General features: G+C 44.5%; 1 protein-coding gene across 1 annotated transcript in view; it reads left to right on the top strand.

Moving 5' to 3' along the window:
* Positions 1-2,663: 2,663 nt before the first annotated feature.
* LOC137536843 (uncharacterized) overlaps positions 2,664-19,943 on the top strand; it is a 461,091-nt gene continuing 443,811 nt past the window's right edge. The window contains exon 1 of the mRNA XM_068259031.1: positions 2,664-2,968. The gene's annotated coding sequence lies outside the window, so the exon portion shown is untranslated. The remainder of the gene's footprint in view (positions 2,969-19,943) is intronic.

Genomic DNA, 19,943 nt, shown 5'->3' with positions numbered 1-19,943 from the left:
CCATAGTGGTTCTTTCGAAAGCGGGGAAAGTAAGTATTTCTGCCAGTTTTAGACCCATATCACTCCTGAATACAGACGCAAAGCTCTATGTGAAAATCATTGCACATAGACTACTAAACCTATTGCCTTTGCTTGTAAAAAAAAGATCAAGTTGGGTTTACCAAGAATAGATTCTCGTCTTATGGAACAAGAAGGATGGTATCGTTGCTGCATTGTCTGGAGACCAGTCGGACGCCTTCTGTGTTTCTTACTTTGGATGCAGAGAAGGCGTTTGACCGGGTCCATTGGCTGTTTTCAGAACATACTTTAAGAAAATTTCGTTTTTCAGGGAATATTTTGAGGGGTATAATGGCGCTTTACTCTTGCCTATCTGCAAAAATGAATACCTCTGCCTTTCATTCTGAGGTTTTCCACATTTTAAATGGCACTCGGCAGGGGTGTCCACTTTCTCCATTAATTTTTACGTTGATTATGGAGACCCTTGCCGAGTCCATAAGATCTAATCAGGGCATTCAGGGGGTAAATATTAGTGGGAAATCGCATAAAATCGGACTGTTCGCCGATGATGAGATTCTTACATTGACAGACCCCATGACTTCCCTTCACAATATGGTGTATGCCTTACAAACATTTTCTAATGTATCATACTATAAAGTAAATCATTCTAAGTCCTTGATGTTGGACCTAAATTTAACTCAAGACATGAAAAACTCAATTTCATCCAAATTTTCCTTTCTGTGGGCTTCAGAATCTATTCAATACCTAGGTATCCACTTGACCAACTCGGTAGCAGGCTTATATGATGCTAATTATGCATCTTTAATTTCTTCCGTGAAGAATGAATTAGAAGAGCTAGTTAAAGTCGAACTTTCCTGGGCTGGTAGATTGAACTCCTTTAAGATGTTAGTCTTACCTAAAATCTTATATGTATTTCGATCAATAAACATTTCCTTAAAGAAATCCTTTTTTTTTCAACTTAAACAGCCAAATTTATCTGGGCAGGTAGGAAACCCACCTGCCTTCACCTGGGTTTGTGGGAGTAGGAGGAGGTGTATGGCATGCTGGGGTTCGGGGAGCGTGTCACCCTCTGGCTGCGTTATATAGACAATGTGGTCATGGTGTGGAGAGGCAACAGGCCTAGTCTGCATGAATTTGTGGAACAATTAAACAGCAACCAGAGAAACATCTATGTTACCTATTTTTGTGACGAATAAATGATTACGTTTTTGGATCTAAAGCTATTCTAGAGTGGGGAGGGACTTTTCTCCAGTACTTACAGAAAGGAATGTGCAGGCAACACATTGCTGCATGCGTCAAGCCATCACCTGGGATGTCAGATTAGTTCAGTGCCCACGGGGGAATTTTTGAGGATTAGGCGGAATTGGGCCTCCATTGATCTATACAAACAGGAAGCTGTAGAGTTAAGAAAACGCTTGAAAGATAGAGGATATCCGAATAGGATGAGTAAACGTGCTTATATTAGAGCCCCAAAGACAGACAGGCAGGATTTGCTAGTAAAAAAGGGAACTAGAAAGGAGAAACAGGAAGAGGATGAGGTGGTTAGAATTATCACCAGATATGGAAATCATTGGGAGCAATTGTTGAGTGTACTTAACGAAAATTGGGGAATCCTCACTTTGGACAAGGACATAGCCCACATAATGGGGATGGCACCACATGTGACGGCGAGACGCAGCAGCAATATAGGTGATATGGTAACTAGAAGTGAATTTCAAAGAAGACAAGGGCCTTTGAGAAGGAGAAAGGGTATGTTCAAATGTCAGAACTGCAGGCATTGCAGATATGTATTGGAGGGTGACACCTTCCATGATAGTGAAGGTACTTCTGATTTTAAGATTCTTGACTATATATCCTGTGCTACAACTAGGGTGATATATCAATTGATATGCCCGTGTAACAAGATCTATATAGGAAAGACTGGAAGGGCCTTGAGACAGGCATTGGGGAACGTATAAAAAATATCAAGGGCAAAAACACTGATAGTGCGGTAGCCCAACATTTTCTGGAATGTCATAATAGTGACCCAAAAGACCTAAGGTTTAGAGGGATTTACAAGCTAAATATTAGCCCAAGAAGAGGAGATTTCGACAGAATTTTACTACAAAAAGAATGTATGTGGATATACAAGTGCAATTCACGTGCCCCGTTAGGTTTAAATGTAGACTTTGATTTGGGGGTTTTCCTTTAAAATGCGTGTCCCGGGTCCCTGAACGCCTGTTATGAATGGGGTTTTTCTTTGGTGGGTGTCTTTGTTTAAATCCCCTGGGTCCTCTTCCCCCACTAAGGTAAAACTATCTGTACAGTAAATTATGAGCGCTTATGGTGCTTGAAAATTTAATCCTGGACAGGGAAGAGCAGTTAATAATAATCATGTTGATTTAAGTCAGGATCTTAGGTGGTAGAACATGAGTAGGAATATTGCCCATTGAAAATCAATAGGTGGTGTATTCATTTGCAGTTGAAAGGTAACTTGATAGTACCAATTCGAGGAAATGCTGACAATAATTAATATGCCCACAAGATGGGGATATGGAGCAACTTTCCATCCAATTTCTTGATCCTGACTACGTGCTGCTATAAAAATACCCACAAGAGGGAGTATTGAGCCATTTTCGCTTCTTGCCTTGAAAAAAATCAGATGGATCTGATGAAACGCGTCGGTGTACCATCCAGGCCACCGTAGTGTGCAGACCGCGGGAATATTCCTATCTTCCCGGCCGCAAGCTTGAGCTGGCATCTAGCGGGGAACGCAGATCGTGGTGGCGTAACCAAGCGGGAGTGTCCGCATATGAGCTAACTGAATATCCATAGCTGCGGGGACGCCCGCACAGAAGAGCACTCGCATGGGGCGAGCTGTATGGTTGCAATTGGGCCAGAACGGCGCAGAGCGGACGGCAACGGTCGTTGAAAGGGACCCCCCATGTGCACTGGGGAGAGGTCTGAACGGGTGAGCCTGGTCGTACTAGTGGTTTTATCTATTTGTCCGGAGGACTATGTGAGTTACCTGCAGCCATCCTTTCTCTCATCATGCATGATGTTGTGCAATTAGACTGCAATTGAACTTCTGTCTCCCCCCCCTCCCCCCCCCCCCCATGTCAGTAAACATTCCCCTGAGGAGTGACTGAACTTGGGCATATGCAAGCGTTAATAGGACACACAGTGCCCTCCATTAATTTAGGGTTATGATATGAGGTGGGAGATGTGTTAGATTTGTTCATGCAGGGAGGGTGATATATGTGCTGTATAGGTGGCCATCGCTCCGGGGTTTCTTGTATGGGTTGGTGCAATACTGAGAGATTTAGGTTGTTTGTATGTGGTAAATGTTTTTGATACAATAACACAGCATTTATAACTAGATATGATCTCTGAGTGGTTTCTATTTATCTAAGGTAGGAAACCCAGACTTAAAATGGGAGTCTTACACACCCCGAAAAATAAAGGAGGTTTAGGTCTTCCTAACATGGAATTCTATTACCATGCTTGTATATTAGATATGTCTAAACATTGGTGGAAGAACACTCAAGATAAATCTTGGGTGGATATAGAAAAATCGACCTACCCAATTCCAGATGCTTTGTTGGGCACACTTATGGATATTAATCTTCCTTCCCCTTCCTTAATTACATGTAAGGCCACTTTAAAATTGTGGGAGTCTTATAAGAAGTATTTTCCCCCGACACCAACTCATAACTCCCGAATCAGACTACAATTAAAAACGGTAGCTAACTTAATGGGTGATATAAATTTCTCTAGGTGGTCCAGGGTGGGAATCTCTTACCTAAACGAAATCTATGAGAGTGGCAACTTATGGGAATTTGACAGGCTTAAGCGATTATTTAACTTAGACATATCCCAGTTCTTTACATACTTAAAGCGGATCCGAGATGAAAAACGAACTATAACTGGTAACTTGTCTATATAGTTTACAGGTATGCACAGACTGGTATATAAAACAGTCACACAGGTGCAGTGAACAGGTATATAGTGACTGGTATATAAAACTGCGTGATGTCACACAAGTGCAGTGAAAGGTATACAGTGACTGGTATTACAATACAATGTGCAGCTGTCACACACACAGGTGCAGTGAAAGGTATACAGTGACTGGTATTACAATACAATGTGCAGCTGTCACACACACAAGTGCAGTGAAAGGTATACAGTGACTGGTATTACAATACAATGTGCAGCTGTCACACACACAGGTGCAGTGAAAAGGCAGGCACTGAATGTGCCGGACCTGGCACAGTATAGCAATTAGCAAGGGCCAGCTGCGACAGACAGGGCTGTATATGCAAGTGTCAATGGGCCACACGAAAAAAAAAACACATCACAACTAGAACATTACCTCTCAAAAGAGCTGTTTTGGGGTGCTTTTTAGCAATAAATATCAGCAAAGAGCAAGCTAACAAGAGCCTAACTAAGCTTTCCCTATCTCTGCAGCAAACTCTCTCCCTTCTCTCACTAATAATAACAGCAGGCAGAGTGAGAAAATGGCTGACGCTGCTGCCTTTTATGGAGGGGGGGGGGGGGGGGAGGGAGTACAGCCTGATTGGCTGCCATGTTTCTGCTGAGTCTGTAGAGGGTCAAAGTTTAGCCCAATGATGTAGTAAAGGGGGCAGGTTGAACTCACATAAAGTTTGTGTTCGATTGCGAATGCAAACCCGTGGTGTTTGCACAAACAAGTTCACCGGCGAACCGTTCGGGCCATCTAGAGCCATAGATAATCATATTGTCGTGGGATGTCTTTTAGAAGGTAGATTAGTGTTGAGAATCTTTCAGGAAGGAATCAAGTTTTTGGACATACTTTAGAAAATCTACAAATTTAGAAAGGTTGTTGATGGTAGAGCTATGCACAGTTGAAGGTAAAGAGGCGCCCTGGTTGAAATAGAAGCATCTAAAAACAGCTTAAAATCGAGGAAATAAGAGGCTCCCTTTGCCATATCGACTTGTTCATTTGGTACTTTTATTGGCCTGATGAAGCGGGCTTGGACCCGCGAAACGCGTTGCCTGTGCTAAATAAAAATCTTTTGTCATATACAAGGATTTCGTTATTGAGGTAAGCCACCTCATATTATTTCCTCTATTTTAAGCTGTTTTTAGATGCTTTTATTTCAACCAGGGCGCCTCTTTACCTTCAATTGTGCATAGCTATACCCCCAAACAATCTGTGTTTGGGGGGTGGTGACAGACCACCTGTGGGTGCCCCACAGTGGACACTTGTCCCTACATTTTCAAGGAGAGCGACCACATCCAGGTCCCGGCTGGGACTACCCCAAGTGGAGTCGGGTTTATGGTCTCCACCTGCTTCCTACGGTTGGTTGCTCTTGCAACCTCCTTTTGTGAGTAGTAATTTATTGAAATTCTTTTTTTTAATTGCATACTAATATACTACACTATTGGGCTCCCGTATTTGTCTCCTATATTTTTTTCCCTGCAAGGTGCTGAGACACCCCCACTACACTATGTTGATGGTAGATGGGGCCACCGCTGCCCCCACGGCCGTCGCTGCCTTCCCCCCGCCGTTGCCATCAGACCTCGATCAGCCGCCTGACGACCAATAGTGCGGGCGCTAGGACCTAGCACACCGCACTGATATGCGGAAGTCACATCACTTCTGCATATAGAGCGTGGTGTGTCCGTGCGCCCGCTCTAACTGGTCGGGTTGCCGGCTGATCCTGAGGTCTGACACTGCAAGGTGAGGGGGGTCCCTGTCACTGCCTAACCTGGGGGGCACCTGTCGCTACCTAACCTGGGGGGCCCTATCACTACCTAACCTGGGGGGCTCCTGTCACTACCTAAACTGGGGGTCCCTGTCACTACCTAAACTGGGAAGCTCCTGTCAATACCTATCCTGGGGAGCTCCTGTCACTACCTAAACTGGGGGTCCCTGTCACTACCTAAACTGGTGGTCCCTGTCGCTACCTAACCTGGGATTCCCTATTGCTACCTAAACTGGGGGTCCCTGTCACTACCTAAACTGGGGGTCCTTATCACTACCTAACCTGGGGATCCCTGTCACTACCTAACCTGGGGGGCTCCTGTCACTACCTAAACTGGGGGTCCCTGTCACTACCTAACTGGTGGTCCCTGTCACTACCTAACCTGGGGGGCTCCTGTCACTACCTAACCTGGGGGTCCCTGTCACTACCTAAACTGGGGGTCCATGTTGCTACCTAATGTCTATAAATATAGTTCAGCGCACATCCTTCTGCATATACCATATATCACACAAAAGTCCCAGTTCAAGTGTCCATTTGTCGGTGCTGTAGACTTCTCTTAATCCACCACCAGATAACACCAGTATTAAGCGCACTCACCAGATTCAATGTGACCACTGTCAGACTGGTCAAAACAGCGCAAACCTCCAGGTCACCCCAGTACCTCAGGTCCTGGTCCCATTAATATCCGACACAATCCAGATTCACTTGACCAAATAGTTTTCCATGTACCTCAAACAAGAGCCTCTCATAGCGTTATACAGTTTAAAATTCTTAAAACTTTATTAAAAATTTGCACTCACATGTCACCAGTTGTTTTAAGGGCATAGAGTTTTGATTACGGGCTCTCCCCCGTTTGCCAAGCTGGGCTGGATATTGATCCTCCGTTACAGCGTGTCCTAGCCGCCGCCGCTAACTAGTTCCTGGTACATCCAACTCCCCGCTCGCTCGACTAGTTTCGTCACTCCCTCGTGACTCATCAGGAGCATGGGGATTGGACGCTGTACCAGGTTATTTAAATGAGCCGGTCTCCTATAGGACACCGCTCTCCGGGTTTCCAATTGGCTCCCTCCCGCTTACCTCACTCGCGTTCCGCCTCTTGTGGGCTTAACCTACATCGCTGTCTTCTATTCCCAGCCTACCCAGCGTCATGCTCTGCTTATCTATTGGCCAATAGGCCATTTGTTTCTTACATCTCCCATCTGTCCTGCATATATAAACGGAGGGAAGCCCGTTTCTATACAATACTTCCATAGATACACAATACATTAAAATATTTAGCACAATCCATTAAAACATATAGCCATTCCATCATATACCAGAGAGAACCTTATATCATTGAGTGTTTGTTACCAATACAGTATTGATTCACATAAACGGGCAATAACATTCCCCCATCTGTATACCCATTATCCAGTACAGCAATGCATATATGTTCATCACCCCTCCTCATGTTATTCACGTTGTGGGTGACTGCCACATTTTCAGACCCCCCCCCCCCCCCAAAAAAAAAAAACCCAAAACCCACCAAAAAAGAGCCAATAAGAACTATACACCAGAGCAGCATCTACATCGCGACCACTAGCTAGTCTCAGGAGCATTTTAGTCCACCTTATCATACACCCCTGTGACCATAGATCCATTTGTTCTCTCTTGTGGATTAGAAAAAATGAAGTACAGCTGGAGAGGCTGTCATAAAGTTAGGCAGCCTCTCCAGCTGTACTTCATTTTTTCTAATCCACAAAAGAACAGATATTTGGGGTCACAGTTATGATATTTACTAAAATGCTCCGAGACACTATGTCCATTAAAGCCTCTCTTTATATTTCTTATATGCTCTTGTACTCTAGCCTTTACTGTCCTGGTGATCCTACCAATGTATTGCTTTCCACAACTACACCATAACATGTAAACCACCCCCACACTGTTACACGTAATATTCTGCATGATCTTAAACTTCCGTCCATTACTAAATGAACAGTATTACTGTTACTGGAACACCTTCCACATGAACCTCAGTGGAACACAGGGTAATCTTGTCTAAACAAGAGGCTTGACAGTTTGAGGACCAGGATAACAATTGCCCAGTGTTCCAGTCGATCTGAGGTGAATGCTGACGTAACCGTGGGAGCCCCAGAACAATCATACCAGATTACATTTTTAACACATAAAATTGCAATTCCTCTCTATGCAGAACTCCAATATTGCATGTGAGGAGAGGAGTCTGTGAGAGGGGTTGTTTATTCTGTAGTGGCGAGTCATCTATAGCTGTAACATAGACCTGTCTCTCCATGGGAAGAACGGGAATTCCCCATTTAGAGGCTAGATTCGAGTCAATAAAGTTTGCTGCAAGGGGCGTGGTCAACATGGCGACCTGAGCGAACGTGTTGTGAGGAGCTCTGCTGCCTGAAGCTGTTATATTTAGCTTTTGCTGTTTGAACGCGAGTGAAAATCTCCCAGAAAATCTCCTAAAGTGCCGGCTACACCACCAACCACAAGCTGGAGGACTGGTGTAATCCTCCACTGGAGGGATCCGCTGCAATTGATCCTGCTTCTCCTGACTGGGACGACACTGCGGGCCCTGCCCGGGAAAGACAACCATCTGCACGCTACCACCCTTACGAGACCCCAGCCATGTCTCAGCGCATCAAGCAAAACAAAGAGAAAGGGGACAAGGCTAAACACTCTGAACAGCCGGGGTCAACTCCGTCCACCACAAATTCGAAACCCCAAACCGACAAGGAGTTGGAACCCAACATGGCGGAGGAGGAACAGGAACATCTCCCGCCTTACGTGCACACCATTATGGAAGCTATACAGACCTGCCAAAGTCCTGCCAGACCTGCCATGCCGGCATGGGTGTGCTGCGGCAAGATATGGCTGTTGTCCGCGAGAGAGTGACGGGGGTGGAGAGACGCACCTCAGACATGGAAAACACAGTACGAGCACATGGCGAGGATATACCAGCAATGAAGAAACAAGGACCTTGAGGATAAGTTGGTGGACTCTGAGAACAGAAACCGACGCAATAACCTGCGACTCTTTGGTGTTCCAGAAGGCAGTGAGGGGGAAGATGTGCCCGACTTTGTGGAAAAGTTGCTGAGGCGCCTTCTCCCGGAGGATACTTTCTCCCCATTTTTTGTCATTGAAAGGGCCCACAGGGTCACCACTAAGAAGAACCCGCCGGGAGCACCGCCTCGTGCCCTCATCTTCAAGATCCTTCATTTTAAAGACCGGGACAATATTCTCGCAGCTGCAAGGAAAGCGGGAGATTTATTCTACGAAAATCAACGCCTGATGTTGTTCCCGGACTTTACAGCGGAGACGCAAAAACAACGTCGTTCATTTATCCAAGTTAAGATCAAGCTACGGGAACGCAACATTACTTATGCAATGCTTTTTCCGGCACGGCTCAGGGTTCAGTCCTGTGAGGATACCATTTTTTTCGATACACCCGTGGAGGCAATGACCTGGATAGAAGCTTTGCCTTCACCCTCAAGCTAATTATCCGGTTTGATATTTCTTCGAACTGTAAGTAAATGTGCTTATTATATGCTCCTAGTAACGGTCCTAAGCTTACCTCCATGTGGCGTTTTTTCTCTATATAATATAATGACTGTCCCCATTATCCTACTACATGAAGCACGAACTGAAGCGGCTGTCATGATCTCTCGCTGTGTGTTTTTGTGGGGCCACAACGGACCGTTACCTGTTCCACTAATATTCCCCTTTATTGTTCTACATTTGCTTGTTCAAGACTGTCCGCTGTTTTTCACTGTTTTGGTGAATAACCTACTGTTCTGGGACTGTTGTTTCTATGCTGGTGTGGCCTACTGTTCAGCACGGTGGTGTACATGTTCCTGTGCAGGGATGCAAGACTCTTGCCATGCTGATCCGTACTGCCTTGCGGACTCGCCCTCAATCGGGCTTCTTCCACAGCTTCCTTAATACAAAGTTTTTATATTTTACTCTATATGCTGGCTACTACTTCTGCCACATGTATTTGTGACCTGTACTCCCCTATATGCTATGTTAATGCCCCTGGAGAGGTGGCTATGATGCCTTATTAGACCAGTTGCTGTACATTGTTAGTGTAGGCGTATGGTTAGGAATAAGATATGCAATAGAAGAATGTTTATATTTAAATCTACCACCAGTCTCTCAGGGCCATTTTTCCTAACGGCTATCAGCATTGTGTGCATCTGATATACACATACCCCTCCCCTGATGTATGAATGCATACAGAGACCAGCTCCCCCGGACCAGCCAGGATAACTGTACTTCGTACAAACATGTGCCTCACTGTACTTATACCTAGCATAGAGTGACCAAGAAATGGGGGACTGCTGCGCTAACGTGGTGCCTGCGGCGCTCTCCGCGCCGAAAAATGGGCGTGGCCATGACATTCTATGGGCGGAGCTAACCTAATGATGTAACAGCGAGGCATAAGAAAGCAGTGTTTACGCCGTGATGTGGTCAAACGAGGATTCGCATCATGGGTGTGCAGAAACTGTGTGATGCTATTTAATAGTATACCGTAACCCCAAAGCAGCAAACATAGCCAACTATGACCATTAAATAATAAATGCAGTAACAGTTACCGCGGACACCACAAAATAAACGCAATGGGCAACATGTCAGCACAAAATAAACGTATTGCAGGCAACATGTCAGCACAAAATAAACGCATTGCGGGCAACATTTAATTCAGCACAAAATAAACGCATTGCGGGCAATATATCAGCACAAAATGAACGCAATGGGAGCAAACATGTCAGCACAAAATAAACGCATTGCGGGCAACATTTCAAAACAAAATGAACGCAATGGGGGCAAACATGTCAGCACAAAATAAACACATTGCGGGCAACATGTCAGCACAAAATATACGCATTGCGGGCAAACATGTCAGCACAAAATAAACGCATTGCGGGCAAACATGTCAGTACAAAATAAACGCATTGCGGGCAAACATGTCAGTACAAAATAAACGCATTGCGGGCAAACATGTCAGTACAAAATAAACGCATTGAAGGGCAACATGTCAGCACAAAATAAACGCAATGGGGGCAAACATGTCAGTACAAAAACGCAATGGGGGCAAACATGTCAGTACAAAAACGCAATGGGGGCAAACATGTCAGCACAAATTAAACGCAATGGGGGCAAACATGTCAGCACAAATTAAACGCAATGGGGGCAAACATGTTAGCACAAATACGCAATGGGGGCAAACATGTCAGCACAAATACGCAATGGGGGCACATTTCACCCGGAAAAAAAAAAGCATGTACTCACCTGACATAAGACAGGTCCCCTCACGCAGCCGGCCTCTGGTGTGTGCAGCTCCTCCGGACGATCCTCCTTTAATCTCCCGCTCTCCTCTCACAGGCAGAGCGGGGCTACAGCAAGATGGCGTCCGGAGGCGGAGCCCTGTACTGGAGACACAGTCTCCAGTACAGGGCTCCGCCTCCGGACGCCATCTTCCCGTAGCCTGTGCCTGCCGGAAGGACAATGCAGGCTGCTGGAGCGGGGCTGCGGGGAATGAACTAGCACAGCGTCTATGAGACGCTGTGGCTAGTTCATGTACAGTGACCAGAGTCCCGAGGCTGGGACGTCCCGCTGCTGAAAGCGGGACGTTTCCCGGGACCTCATGCAGCCTGGGACAGCGCCCCCCGAAGGCGGGACGCGTCCCGGGTAAAGCGGGACGTATGGTCACCGTAACCTAGCAGTATACTTCTATATCACCTAAGGCAAGCTAGTGGGCAGTGTATAATATAAGCTGTATGTCATTATCTATTGCTCTCAGGTGGACATCTCTATGCTAGGATGTTCAGATTCAATACGGAGGGTTCACTGTTCACTATATCCTATGATAGGCCGGGTGAGGGTGCTGATCCGGGGTTGGGCCTGCTGCCGTCCTTCTCCTGGAGACCCGTGCGTTCTATATACGAATTATTCCTAGATCATATTTTTGGTGCGTTGGTCTCCTGGGGAGGGTGGTGGTGTGCTCTCCCCCCTTGATCTCTAAATTAATACAACATTGGTATATCCCTGGGGCTCTTTCTTATAAGTTATATCTCCTAAGGAGATTTAAAACTAGATAGGGGTCAATACAGTGTATTGGTAGTACATATGTTTACATATCACGTTTTAGTGAGGTCTGTGTTGCCGTCTGCACCTCTAGAGCGCTAAAACCTTCTCCAGAGTGAACTCTGCTGCGTTAATATGCCTCAAGACTTTTTGTTGCTTTGGGGCTGTGGATGGTCACGCAGACCTTTGTTCAATACATGAGGATGGCAAGACACATAATAGAAGGAGATAATAATGCTAACTAGGGGAGAGGCATTTTTGCCTTCTCTTCCATCGCTGAGGGTTACAACTATAATATTAAAGCATTTGTTTGCGGCTGGGTATATCCAGTAGGGGTCACTGTCGCCTAATACATAAACATGCTGTGAAAACTTCTTTACTATAAAAAGAGCTGTGTGAACCTAGTGAACAGGACATGCACTCTTACCCTGTCCAGGATTATTATATAACTAGTGGAGGATAGAGTACTCCCTCTTCTACTTTCTCCATCTCATATGCTATGTTCACTGGCCACCGTCTAAATTTACCCGAGACTGGAGATATTACATTCTATGACTATCTAGCCACTGTGAGGGCACACAGTCTCTCACGAGCTTTTATGATGCAATATTGACCTCCCTGCTGCGTTCTCTTAGGACTATTTCTCTTCTTCCACCCTCAGCGATGGAACAGACAATATTCAATGGGCGGGTTGATAAATCTTCGGTGTCATTCTGAGTCTTGCTCCTTGGGATAGGCATGACTGTGCTGTGAAGGGCTACACAGATATAGGGTTATATGTTTCACACGTCGTTCAAACTCTTTTTAAGATTTGTACCCCCTCCTCAATTGAGGTGGGTGTTCGGGCGGTGGTGTTCCTCACACTGTCTGCTTCCCCACAGAGGCACGTCCTAAGTAATACTCTTTAGCAAGCAGATTAGCTGCTGCCACTCTGTTTCTTTGCCTCTGCAACAGAAGTTATTGGTTAGGGTGCAGACATGCTCTTTTCCTTGGTTTTGGTAAGAGGTGTAGGGTGGGGGGTTGTTGGGGTTTTGTTCTCTTCCTCTGTTTTTCCTTTCTCTTCTCCTCTTGTCTCTGGGCTCTCCTTCTGGCCGTGCCCTGCTGTGCTGCCAGTCTTATGCTATGCTCCTTTTGTGCTCAACGCGATATTATCATTAATCTCACAAGAAACCTACAATGGAGACACTTAACTGTATTTGAAACACAAAGGGAAAAATATAGGGAGCCTGAATTAATGCAATTTATCAAAATTTAATCACTTATTTAAATGCCATAAGAACACCACGAGTTTAAAAACAATTAAAAATCTCATTCATACAGCAAAACTACACCAGGCCGGCCAGGTTATTTCAAGAAGACTTCAGGTGCACCTATGTATCTAATGTTACCGGTATATTGCAGTAAAGGTCTTCAGGCCCCTTTAAATCCTGCGCAGTTGCTGTATATAGTCATCCCAAAGGCATATCTTCAATCCACCCTTATATTTATAGTGCCTCTATATAGTCACTCCATTATGGAACACCCCCATTACATGTAGCGTGGGCTACACCACCCTATCACGCCAGGCTTCCACCACAGCAGGTTAAACGAATGACATCCAGCAAATAAGGACTTGTGAACTGGCTTGCTTTAGCAATATCGTTTCATCAGCTCCACAACTTGTCTAGATACATCCACATATGGCTGGTACTCACGCGCCCTGACTGGTCAGCAGGGGCTGTCAGTCTTTTTCATTGGCTCCGTCCAGGTCACTGGGCTACTGGGAGACCAAGACATCTCTTTGAAGATTAACCGCACAGGTAGCTTCCATCCGGAACGAAGCCGGCAAGGGATGAGGGGCGGAGGCTCAGGGTGGATCGATGCCGCCGGGGACTCCGGCGGGATGACGTCACTGGACACGTGACGCGTTTCGCCAATAGGCTTCTTCAGACGTGTGCGCATGTGCCTGGGCATAGGGTCTTCTTATGTGCGACCATTGCTACGCCCACCACATACGTAATTCCGTAAGTGTTACCATGGAGATTTCATAACTGAGCAGTCTCCATCTAATGGTCATTATTGAGAAGGCAGCCAGAATTATTTTTACAAAAATACTTTTAGGTTCATATCACTATTGAGCCCATATGGTTGCATAGAGTTGCATTGATAAATCCAAAAGGACTCTTTCCTCAACAACTGCTGGTCAAAGTCCCCCCTTCTGGGACTTATATTTAATTTATAAATTCCTTTTGCCTTCAAACATCTAGGATTGGAATTATGGGCCATTTTAAAATGCATAGCAACCGGACTTTTTTCATAGCTGTTTTTAATATTGTTGACATGCTCCTGTATACGATCTCTCAAAGGTCTATATGTTTTCCCAATATAGACCTTATTACAACTACACCTCAGCTGATAAACAACCTTTTCCGTGTTACAATCAATATAATCATTAATCCTATAATTAACAGAGCCATCATAATTTGGAAAAGAATCTCCTTTTTCCATATATGGACACATAGAGCAATCACAGCAACGAAACATTCCCTTTTTATTTCTTTTGACCATACCAGGTCTATCTTTTGGTTTAAATTCGCTGCTCACGAGCATGTCCGACAGGTTTCTGCCCCTCCTTGCTGCCATATGGGGGTAGTCGCCCACCAAACTTTTAATAATCGGGTCCCTACCTAGCAAATGCCAATGTCTGCCAAGTATGTCCCTTATTTCATTGTAATGAGATCCATAGGTGGTCACAACTCTGACCAATCCAGGATCATTTCCTTTTAAATTGTCATTTGATCTGTTTACCAACAGATCAGTTCTTCTTTTTGATAATGCCTTATAATAGGCTTTATTGATTATATGTCTAGGATAGCCTCTGGCTAAGAGCCTCACCTTGAGGTCCTCAGCTTCCATTTTGAAATCCTCAATTTGGCTGCAGTTGCGTCGTAATCGCATGAACTGACCTATAGGTACAGCCCATTTCTGCGACGGCAAATGAGCACTTTTAGCTGACAGCAAGGTATTGCCGGCAGTCTCCTTACGGTACGTGCTCGTGATCAGCACATCCCCCAACTTTTTGATTTTTAAATCTAAAAAGGAGATCTCAGTTTTACTGTAAGTGTACGTTAGAAATATGTCTCTATCATTTTTGTTCAATTCTCCGACAAACTCGTGCAATTGGGACTCAGTCCCCTTCCATACTACGAGTATGTCATCCACATATCTTAGCCATAGGGCGACGTGTTCCCGGTACCCACGCATGCCCCTAACCATGGTCTCCTCCCAGAAGCCCAGGTGTAGGCACGCGTAGGACGGGGAACACGCCGCTCCCATGGCCACGCCTTTTTTCTGTCGATACAACTCTCCTTTAAATTCAAAATAATTGTAATTCAAAATGAGCCTCATCATATCTAACACAAACTCAGAATGAGCCTGTTGATCATTATATTTCCTCTCCAAATAATAACTTAGAGCTTCCAAACCCTTCTGGTGGGGGATGGACGTGAAAAGAGCTTCCACGTCCAACCCCACCAAGAGGCAATCCTCCTCAACCTGTACCCCTTCAATCTCCGCCAAGACAGTTTTGGTATCCATCACAAAGGATGGCAATTTTTTCACAATATCTTTAATCTTTTTTTCTACAAACTGAGCGACCTTCTCAAGAGGGCCATTGTTGCCCGAAACAATGGGACGGCCTGGGGGATTTTTAATATCCTTATGGGTTTTGGGCAATATATAAAAGGTAGGCGTAGTATAAATCTCAATTTTCAAAAACTTCATCTCCCTTTCCAAAAGAATTCCATCCAAATAACCCCATATCATTTTGTCATTGATCTTTTCTACCAATTCCTTAAAGGGGTTATTGCGTACTCTTTCATATGTGTTCTTGTCACTCAACAGACGTTTTACCTCCTTCTCATACATTTCCTTCCCCATAACCACTACGTTACCCCCCTTATCACTCTTTTTAATCTCAATGTCTTTATTATTCTGCAATTCCTCTAAAGCCTTCCTTTCCACTACACTTAAATTGTCCGGTCCACCTTTTTTCTTCCAATTTATCAACTTCAAATCCTCAGCCACTAAATCCATAAACATGGATGTGTATTTATTACTGCTCAACGCAGGCATAAAGGTAGATTTTGGGCGTAAATTCGTATGCAGTACGGGCGGAATTTCACCGTGTTCTACCTCATAGAGAAGATCGCTCAAGTTCAAATTATCAATCTCATCCAATTCTTCACCTGTATCGCCAGCTGGCGGAGTTGAAGTGTACATCTTCTTCAAAAGGACACGTCTCAAAAATAATTGTATGTCTTTATATGTCTCAAATTCACAACCTGTTTGTTTTGGGCAGAAAGATAGGCCTTGTTGCAAAACTGATACTTGGGGTTCACTAAGGGGTATATCAGTTAAATTAATAACATCGAGTTTAGCATTCTCTAATAGGAGCAACCGCCCCACCTCCCCTGCTGTCCCCGGGTTTGCATGCCTTCTCTTCTTACCACGTTTTCCTCTCCTTCTGTGTTTATGTCTAAAAAATCATCCTCATCACCATTTTTTTTTAACTGTATTTGTTGGAACACAAGAGGTTTAGGGTCTAAAATTAAGAGATCTTTGGTTTTCAACTTTTTAAAACAATACACCCCACATATATGTATTCCACTTGAAACGCATTTAATAGGTAATAAAATACTATCACTTAGACGACCTTGGGTATCACAGTATTATCACTCTACATACTCCTCCTATTCAAGAGGAGTTTCCATACTTATTCATAAATCTGTTCCGATAAAAATCCTTGATTCATGCTGTGATGACCAGGGACGGTTTGTTTTACTTAACTTTGAACTTCATGGACTTGAATATATTATGGCAGGTGTATATGTCCCCCCTCCGGCCAACAAACAACTATTGTATGATATCATGGCTAAATCCTCCAGGTGGCATGGGGACAGACTTATAATAATGGGTGACTTTAACCTTACAATGGATCCCTTGATGGATAGAACCGGAAGTTCTACTAGGGATGGCCGGGATCTTAAAACATGGGCCGAGGGTAATCAGATGCAGGATTTATGGAGGTGGAAAAATCCTGTGGAGAAGGCATATACGTGCTTTTCTTCAGCGCATCGCTCCATGTCCAGAATAGACATAGCCTTTGCTACACCTCCCGTGCTATCTCAGGTTCAGTCTATACACATACTGCCATCGGGTATATCCGACCATGCTCCTATTTTACTTAAGCTGATAATAGCAACCAAACCCAAAGACAGACTATGGAGAATCTCTAGATTTCACATCAATGAGCCCCATATTCAATCCCAAATTTCACGGGCCATAGGTAACTACTGGGCGGAAAACATTGGGTCTACCTCCCAAACCATTGTCTGGGACGCGGGTAAGGCGGTTGTCAGGGGTCAATACATGACTGAACTCAAGGCTTTTAAAATGAATGCTAGAATGCATATAGTTAACCTAGAAAAACAGGCTAAAGAAGCTGAAAGAGGCTTTGCACAGACTGCTACCCCTGAAAACTGGAGAAACTGGCAGTAATTAATCAGACAATGGAAACTTGCCCAAATATCTAAAACTAAAAATGCTCTGTTGCACCAGACACAACACATTTTTGAATATGGCGATAAGAATAGTAAACTGTTAGCCTGGTTATCCAAAGACTATGCGGTCCCTACAACTATCCCGACTATCCTTGACCAAAATAATCTCCCTTTGGTTGACCCTGAACGAATCAATGATGCGTTTAGAGCATTTTATAAAAATGTATATTCCTCTAGAGTTAAATACACCCCTAGTGATTTAAGTCAATATCTTAATAACATTGATATACCAGCTCTTTCTGATCGTAGTAAGGCAATTCTGGATCAACTGATATCCATTGAAGAGGTTCAAGACGCCATTGGGGAACTAAAACCAAATAAAACCCCTGGCTCAGACGGTCTCCCCTAAACTACGCTCCTTATTTAATTAAGTACTAGAAGGGAATCTCCTACCTGACTCCTTCTCAGAAGCAATCATCATCCTTATTCTCAAGCCTGGGAAGGACCCTACACTATGTGGATCATATAGGCCAATCTCCTTACTTAACACGGATCCCAAAATCCTTGCCAAAATACTAGCAAACAGGGTTAAGCCAATAATCACTTCATTAATACATGGAGACCAATCAGGTTTTATGCCCAATAAAGGGACTGACATCAACTTGCGCAGGCTCTTCACTAACATTTCCTTGGCCTCCTCGGGGTCCGGTCGTAGGGTGGTTGCCTCGCTGGACACCGAGAAGGCATTTGATTCAGTTGAGTGGCCCTACCTGTGGGAGATTCTGCGGCGATATGGCTTTGGCCCTAAATTTGTCATATGGTTACAAGCCCTTTATAAAACCCCCAAAGCTAGAATTTGCACCGGAAACACTATATCACAACCCTTTCAGTTGCATAGGGGAACACGCCAGGGTTGCCCGCTTTCTCCATATATTTTTGCCCTTGCAATTGAGCCCATGGCCATTTTGATAAGAGAATCTACTCAGATACAGGGAATTCCAGTGGGCTGCATAGAAGAAAGGATTTCGTTATATGCAGATGATACACTTCTTTACCTAAATGATCCAGAAAATTCATTAACATCAGCACTTGACATTATCACAACATTTGGATCATTTTCTGGCCTTCAGATTAATCATGATAAGTCTGTCATCATGCCCCTGGACATCTCTCAGCCTCATAGTATGTCTCATTCATTGTAGATCATTGGGTATAATGATCACTAACTGTATACATGATTGTATACATGATTATTTTAACCTGAATATTCAGCCGATGGTGAGCGCCTTCCGCAGTAGATCCCAGACGTGGAAACAACTACCTCTTTCACTTATCGGGAAAATTTATATATTTAAAATGATTTTTTTGCCCAAATATTTATATGTTTTTCGCAATTCACCGATAGTAATTTCAAAAAAAATTCTTCAAAACTCTTCATTCTCTAATCTCCACCTCTAATCAAACCCCAAAAATAGCCTTGAATACTTTGCAACTCTCTATAGATCAAGGTGGTCTGGCTCTTCCAAATATGCAATTATATTATTACGCTGCAATTCTAGTCACCACTCGATGGTGGTTTGCACAGGACAGGTCGTGACTGTTGTGACTGAGGCGGCCCGTCTGGGATCCTATGAGAGGCTTACACTACTACCATACAGAGGTACGTCAAATTATGACCGGTGTACTGCTCCGATGCAAACAGTTTGCAGGGTGTGGGTGAAGGCAGGGAAATACTTAGGTGTGGGTAATTTAACTTCCCCATATACCGTATATACTCGCATGCAAGCCGAATTTTTGACCCCCAAAAAGTGGCCCAAAAGTGGGGGTCTCGGCTTGCATGCAAGTCAATTACATACCTGTGTATAAAATAGCTCAAAAATTTCCCCTTGGGAGAAGGATGGTCAAGAAAATTAATAAATTAATTCAATGATCAACACAACATAGTAATGATAATATCAAATTTCATGCGTCCTGCCAACGAAATAGAGGTATTTAATGTATTATATAGCTAGTGTTGTTCTTATATGTATAGTTTAGATATATAGTTGAGTACTTCTGACATATGCTTTGTTTATGATAATGTTGCTGCGTGTGCTGCCTCGGTTCCGCCCCCTCCTCGCCCCTGCCCCGCTCTGGGTCCCACCTGCCTGTTGCCTCCCAGGTCGCGCTGGGCGCTTCCTGGTCGGCTCGTGACACGCATCTGCGTGTCAGCGGGTTGGTCCTATACGTCCTCTTTTTGTGCCGGGGGGCGTGCCTCGCGACGTGATGTCGTTCGGTGCGTCTCCCTGCACATTGGAGGCGTGAGCGGGTGTGTGGACGGGGGTGGGCGGGTCTGATGACGCACACGGCGATAGATATAGACGCCATTATGGCGTTTAGGGCTGCATACACGGCTGTCTGCCTTCGAAAAAGCCGCGAGAGGCGGCGAAACATGTCAGGCTTCTTGACAGCCTCTTATCAGCACTTTATCCTCTCCGGAACATACCTTCAGGAGCCGTTGGGTCTCAGTACAGTATCTTCATCTGGACAATAGGATGGTAACTATGGATTGTTGATTCATGTCCAAATC

This window comes from Hyperolius riggenbachi, chromosome 10 (genome assembly GCF_040937935.1).
Source record: "Hyperolius riggenbachi isolate aHypRig1 chromosome 10, aHypRig1.pri, whole genome shotgun sequence".
Lineage (NCBI taxonomy): Eukaryota > Metazoa > Chordata > Amphibia > Anura > Hyperoliidae > Hyperolius > Hyperolius riggenbachi.
The sequence above is the reverse complement of the archived record's forward strand: the minus strand, read 5'-3'. Positions and strand labels throughout refer to the sequence as shown.